Below are 7,047 nucleotides of genomic sequence, written 5' to 3' on the forward strand. Positions count from 1 at the left end.
TGTCGTCCCCTTCTCCTCCTGCCCTCAATCTTTCCTACTAACAGAGTCTTTTCCAATGAGTCAGCTCTTAACGCATCAGGTGGCCAAAATATTGGAGCTTCAGCTTCAGCATCAGTCCTTCCAATGAATATTTAGGGTTGATTTCCTTTAGGATTGACTGATTTGATCTCCATGCAGTCCAAGGGACTCTCAAGCGTCTTCTCCAACACCACACTTCAAAAGCATCAATTCTTCAGCATTCAGCTTTCTTCACAGTCCAACTCTCGTATCCATACATTACTACTAGAAAAACCATAGCTTTGCATATATGGACCTTTATGGGCAAAGTGATATCTCTGCTTTTTAATGTGCTATCTAGGTTTGTCATAGCATTCCTTGCAAGGAGGAAGAGTCTCTTAATTTCATGGCTGCAGTCACCTTCCTTAGTGATTTTGGAGCCCAAGAAAATATTTTAATCTGTTACAGTTTCCACTTTTTCTCCTTCTCTTTGCCATGAAGTGATGGGATTGGATGCCACGATTTTCATATTTTGAATGTTAAGTTTTGTCTCTTTCATCTTAATCAGGAGACTATTTCCTCTTCACTTTCTGCCATTGGATGGTGTCATCTGCATATCTGAGGTTATTGATATTTTTCTTGGCAATCTTGATTTCAGCTTGTACTTCATCCAGCCAGCATTTTGCATGATTTAACTCTGCAAAGGAGTTAAATAAGCAGGGTGACAACATACAGTCTTTACATACCCCTTCGTCAATTTGGAATCAGTTCTTTGTTTCATGTCCAGTTCTAACTGTTGCTTCTTGATCTGCATACAGGTTTCTCAGGAGGCAGGTAAGGTGGTCTGGTATTCCCATCTCTTTAAGAATTTTCACAGTTTGTTGTCATCCACACAGTCAAAGGCTTTAGCTTAGTCAATGAAGCAGAAGTAGGTGTTTTTCTGGAATTCCCTTGTTTTCTCTATGAATGTTGGCATTTTAATCTCTGGTTCCTCTACCTTCTCTAAATCCAGCTTGCACATCTGGAATTTCTCAGTTCACATACTGCTGAAGTCTAGCTTGAAGGATTTTGAGCATTGCCTTGCCAGCATGTGAAATGAGCATAGTTGTATGGTAGTTTGAACATTCTTTGGCACAAACAAGATACATCTATAAAATCATAGTTTTGAGATTCAGGCAGGACTCAAAATGTCATCTGAGTTATCATGTTTATTCTGGGCAGCTCTGCACCCTACACTTCCACACATATCACAGCTATTTCTTGTTTAATAATCTCTAGAAAAGGAAATGGGTCTAGGGTGAGAAGCTTTGGGGAAAAGAAGCAGCATTTTGCCATCCTTGCAGTTGGAAAATCCTTAATAGGTAATTAAATTATATCATATTCAAAATGTTCTTCACTCTTCTTAACATTCATTATGTCCTCCCAAGAATAACTGAAGTGAACTATTGTTCAACATCTGGAGCACCGAAGCAGAAAGCACAGAAGGAGGCTTTCCAGAGATGGTACAACAAAGGTGGGAAGTAAGAAAGACGGTCAAATAGACCTCATCCAACAAGTCAGCAATGGGTGGGTTTTAATCTGAACTCAAACACTGAAAGCTTGATAATGTCATTGACTGTCTATAATTATAAACATTTTAAATCAATACTAAAGCAGCTGGGAATCAATCCTAAAAAATAAAGTGTGAGCGGGTGGGGGCTGAATTTGAATACACTGTTTCATCAGCAGCAAAGAGACACAAATTAGGTGTTTGTGGGAAGCCTCACATGACATTAGATAACTTAGGTGAGGTGAAGTCGCTCAGTTGAGTCCGACTCTTTGCGACCCCGTGGACTGTAACCTACTAGGCTTCTCCATCCATGGGATTCTCCAGGCAAGAATACTGGAGTGGATTGCCATTTCCTTCTCCAGGGGATCTTCCCTGGCCGAGGGATCGAACCCGGGTCTCCCGCATTGGGGGCAGACGCTTTAACCTCTGAGCCACCAGGGAAGCCCTTAGATAACTTAGGATACAGTTTAATCTATGTATGTGATTTTAAAAGTCTCCACTCACTTGTCCAGTTTCATCATTCATCTTTTCCTCTTTATTCTCTATGTTCAAGGCCATACTGGATTTCTTTCAGTTTCCCAAATTTGCCATGCTGTCTCTCTGACCTCTGGGCTCCTGTTCACTCCATTCCTTCGCCTAGAACATTTTTCCAAGACTTCTACCTCTTATCTGCTCATCTGGTCTCAGTATGACCATGTTTCCTCCAGGAAGTCCTCCCTGATTGCTCTAGACTGGGTTATATGTCCCTCATGTGTAGTCTGTTGTGGTCTTCTATGAAATTCACAGAAAATGCTCGCACTGCATTACATACTGGTTATCTCTCTTGCAGGACTGAGGTCACGAGGTCAGGAGCCAAGTATGCATTGCCCATTACTATACAGCAGGGACCTAGAACAGCAGCTAGCACAGAGTAGGTCTTAAATAAACATTTGCTAAACAAACAAACAAAAACCTAGACACCAGGAAATACCACCAGGTAGACTGCTCCCTTTGGTGTGGATGAGAAATCCTCTTGCTGTCTCCATACTACTAGGCAAAGTATTCTAAAAGTCATGGATGAAAGGCTCACAGCCAAATCACAATGCTGAAATCACCTGGTTTATGGAATCAATTTAAAACAAACAGAGCAAAACAAGAGAAAAGAGATGAGTTGGTTAATAGCCTTAGGATAAAGTATAAGAAGGATGGACCACACCACCTGACTACTTGTACCCAATATTTGAAGATTTTGTCTCTCTCTCCCTCCCCTTCCCCTTTTCCACCTTCACCCTTTTCTTCTGTGCAATAGGAGATTTTCCTGCTGACCAGGAAAAGGCATGAGGAAAAGGGACCAACAGATGGAGACACCTGGGACCAACCTCACACATTATCTCAGGAAGACGCAGCGCAACTACAACTGGCCACAGCTGGAACGTGCCAATGGCCTTCCGAGCAGCCCAGGTTTTTGTCTGAATGTTTTAAACACTGGATATATGGAGCCAGAATGAGTGTCACCAATGACCAGCCACTGACCTCATGAGTGCTGATTGTCTAATGTGCCCCATGCATATTTACAGGTTCATGAATATCAGCGCCTCTTGGCCCTCTCATCTGTTTCCATCTATGTTCAGCATGCAATGCTTGACTTTATCTGTGTCTAAACTGCCTCTTTCCTGGTGGCTCAGAGGTTAAAGCGTCTGCCTGGAATGCGAAAGACCCAGGTTCAATCCCTGGGTCGGGAAGATCCCCTGGAGAAGGAAATGATTGCCTGGAGAATCCCATGGAGGGAGGAGCCTGGTGGGTTACCGTTCATGGGGTCACAGAGTCGGAATCGACTGAACAACTTCACTCTCACTTTCAAATTGTCCCACAGAAACTTATTCTTCCATATTTCTGGAGGCCAGAAGTCTGGAATCAAGGTTTTAGCAGGGCTAGTTCCTTTTGGGCTCTGAAGGAGAATCAGTTTCATGCCCCTCTCCTAGCTTCTCGTGGTTTCTGGTGACCTTTGCTATTGCTTGGCTTATAGATCAGTTAAGTTCAGTTCAGTCACTCAGTCATGTCTGACTCTTTGCAATACCATGGACTACAGCACGCCAGACTTCCCTGTCCATCACCAACTCCCGGAGCTTGCTTAAACTCACGTCTGTCGAACCGGTGATGCCATCCAACCATTTCCTTCTCCATCATCCCCTTCTTCTCCTGCCTTCACTCTTTCCCATCATCAGGGTCTTTTTAAATGAGTCAGTTCCTCATATCAGGTGGCCAAAGTATTGGAGCTTCAGCTTCAGCATCAGTCCTTCCAATGAATATTCAGGACTGATTTCCTTTAGGATTGACTGGTTGGACCTCCTTGCAGTCCAAGGACTCTCAAGAGTCTTCTCCAATGCCACAATTCAAACGCATTAATTCTTTGGTGCTCAGCTTTCTTTATGTTCCAACTCTCACATGCATACATGACTACTGGAAAAACCATAGCTTTGACTAGATGGAGCTTTATTGGCAAAGTAATGTCTCAGCTTTTTAATATGCTAGGTTGGTTATCGTTTTTCTTCCAAGGAGAAAGCATCTTTTAATATCATGGCTGCAGTCACCATCTGAAGTGATTTTGGAGCCCAAGAAAATAAAGTCTCTCGCTGTTTCCATTGTTTGCCCAATATTTGCCATGAAGTGATGGGACCAGATGCCATGATCTTCATTTTCTGAATATTGAGTTTTAAGCCAGCTTTTTCACTCTCTTTTTTCACTTTCATCAAGAGGCTCTTTAGTTCTTCACTTTCTGCCATAAGAGTGGTATCATCTGCATATCTGAGGTTATTGGTATTTCTCCCAGCAATCCTGATTCCAGCTTGTGCTTCATCTAGCCCGATATTTCGCATGATATACTCTGCAAAGGAGTAAAATAAGCAGGGTGACAATATACAGCACTGATGTACTCCTTTCCCAATTTGGAACCAGTCTGTTGTTCCATGTCTGGTTCTAACTGTTGCTTCTTGACCTGCATACAGATTTCTCAGGAACTTATAGATACATTAATCTCTCCTTCAGTCTGCATATGGCCTTCTTCTCTGTCTTGTATTTCACATGGCCTTCTCATAAGGACACCAGCTGTAGTATTTAGGGCCCACCCTAATGTAGTAGGATTACATCTTGACTAACTGCATCTGCAGATACCCTATTTCCAAATAAGACCACATTATAGCACCAGGTGAACATGAGTTTCAGGGGTGGGCGTTATTCAACCCAGGACAACACCTAACATATCCTATGAGTTTTATCCATCTTGTACATATACTTATTGTCTATAGTAAAATTGAATATCCTCAAAGAATATAATAAACACACCTTCTATCTGGAGACATAACAAGTCTGTTACACACAGTGATCCTACTTTCTTCACTGGAAAGTTATCTCCTGGCTGCAGTCAACCAGCTGCTGGTTCCTGACAAGGAAACAGCAAGCTCAGAACTTCTTCCTTGCCCCCTCCGAGGTCCAGTACCTGTGGGTTCCCTCGTGACTGGACGTGAGCATTGCATTCCCGAGTGGCTCAGGCCTCACTGTCACCCCATTAACCTGTGATGTCTCTAGGAGCCTCACCTGTGGATCTCGCTACCCAGAGGGGACAAGCCCACAGGTGGGAAGCCTCCTCATGCCCCAGCTTCCCAGAGCTCATGGTAACTGTGGGGCTGGCTGGGTTCTCCCAGGGCCTGAGCTAGTCCTGGTCGAGGTTCAGATAGGAGTGAGGGATCTTTCAAGGGAAGCAGAGAAAAATGCCTCTATGTGATATTTTGTGCATGCATGCTCAGTCACTAAGTGGTGTCCAACTCTTCGTCATCCCATGGACTGTAGCCCTCCAGGCTCCTTTGAACCATGGAATTCTCCAGGCAAGAATATTGGAGTGGGTTGCCATTTCCTTCTCCAGGAGATATTCCTGACCCAGGGATCAAACCTGGGTCTCCTGCATTGGCATGTGGGTTTTTTATTGCTGAGCCGCCAGGGAAGCCCATGTGCTGTTTTACCTGTGGGAAATACTCCGTTACACAGGTAAAATTAACTCAATGAATCGGTCATTTTTCAGAGTCTACTAAAGAATAAAGAAAAGAGCTTATTTCTAGATGTCTGAAAGTGGGGCCCCCTAAGTCTGCAGAAGCAGATGTTGAGTTATATAAACTAATCAGAAAAAACCTCTCATATGCTACCACTCTTTCCTATGACACCACTGTACCATATATATCCTCCCCGGTAGCATTTACTATGTTAATTGCTGAGACTACAGGCTTTTTGAGATTGGCCATTACTTCTTACTTATCTTTACTCAGCAGGTTGCCCAGTATTTTAAGTGTCAGTAATTGCCTGTTGAATAACTGACCAACTGAATTAACTAATGTTCACACTTATAAATGAATCTGTCTGACCATATACATAATTTACCCAAGTGAGGGGCTGCTGTTCTCATTTATGTTCCGTAATGTTAAGTGTTCATTTTTGTTTTCTCCCGTCTAGTGATGGATGTGGGTTTTCTTCACTTATTTTCCCCATAACCTCAGGGTGACCCTAAATGAGACCTGACCTCTCTGGCACTTTATCTGGTCAAAATTCTTTGCATGGTTATCATTCCTCTCTCTTTCAACTCTCAGTTGGATCAACTGACAGGGTAGATATTTAATCCCTGAACTCAGTCTCTCTAGATTCTAATTATTTGACTTTGATGGTTCTGGACTCTTTTCAGCTCCACCTTACAAGCCTTCATGATGTGGACTTGGGCCTCTGCCACTCAGGGGAGAGTTTCATGGATGGAGAGATGCATGCGTCTTCAGCCCTGATGAGGTCCTGTACGTGTTTCTGGTGTATTTCCACGCCATCTTTTCATCTATACAAGGTCCCACGCTTTCAGCCATATTGACAGGTAGTTAGGGGAAGAAATGCAATGCCAATTAATTTCTGCTTCCTCAACCCATGACATGTAATTTGAAGCCAGGTTCAGCATGTCAGTGAGAGGCAAATACCTGAAAAGCAGAAATGCCAAAGGGAAAGCAGACCAATAAGGGGACATCTTCCCATCAGTTTAAAAGGTCCTACAGGTAACCTGAGCGCACAAAAAATAGACTCAGGCTTTTCCTTGGCTTGAAATTTCTGCCCTGCCTATAGTAAGATCTTTTGGGAAGAAGATTAAATCTTTTGGCCATTTAATGTAATTTACTCAACCCTGTGACCATCAGTAGCATCACTACTGTCATTGGCATGAAGTAAAGAAAGTAGGTGTCATTGCTAGCATAGCTCAGCTGCCTGGGTGATGTTTAAACTGAGTATGTCCCAGGTGTCAGGCACTGGACTACAGGCTTTCCATGCAATCTTTCATCGAATATGATGCTATGATGTAAATGATTACAATTTTTTCAGATGAAGAAATTGAGACTTTAAGCCAATATTCTCAAGATCATACAGCTATGAAGCAACGGAGTGAGGATTTAAAGCCAGCCCTATCTACCAGCAGCAACTGAGAACCAGAACTGTGATAACAGGAA

At 43.0% G+C, this 7,047-nt stretch overlaps 1 non-coding gene across 1 annotated transcript; it reads right to left on the reverse strand.

The window, feature by feature from the left end:
• On the reverse strand, positions 1,915-1,987 carry TRNAW-CCA. The gene has a single exon. It is a non-coding gene; the product is annotated as a tRNA-Trp (tRNA).

Source organism: Capra hircus, chromosome 27 (assembly GCF_001704415.2).
Source record: "Capra hircus breed San Clemente chromosome 27, ASM170441v1, whole genome shotgun sequence".
In the NCBI taxonomy this organism is placed as follows: Eukaryota; Metazoa; Chordata; class Mammalia; order Artiodactyla; family Bovidae; genus Capra; species Capra hircus.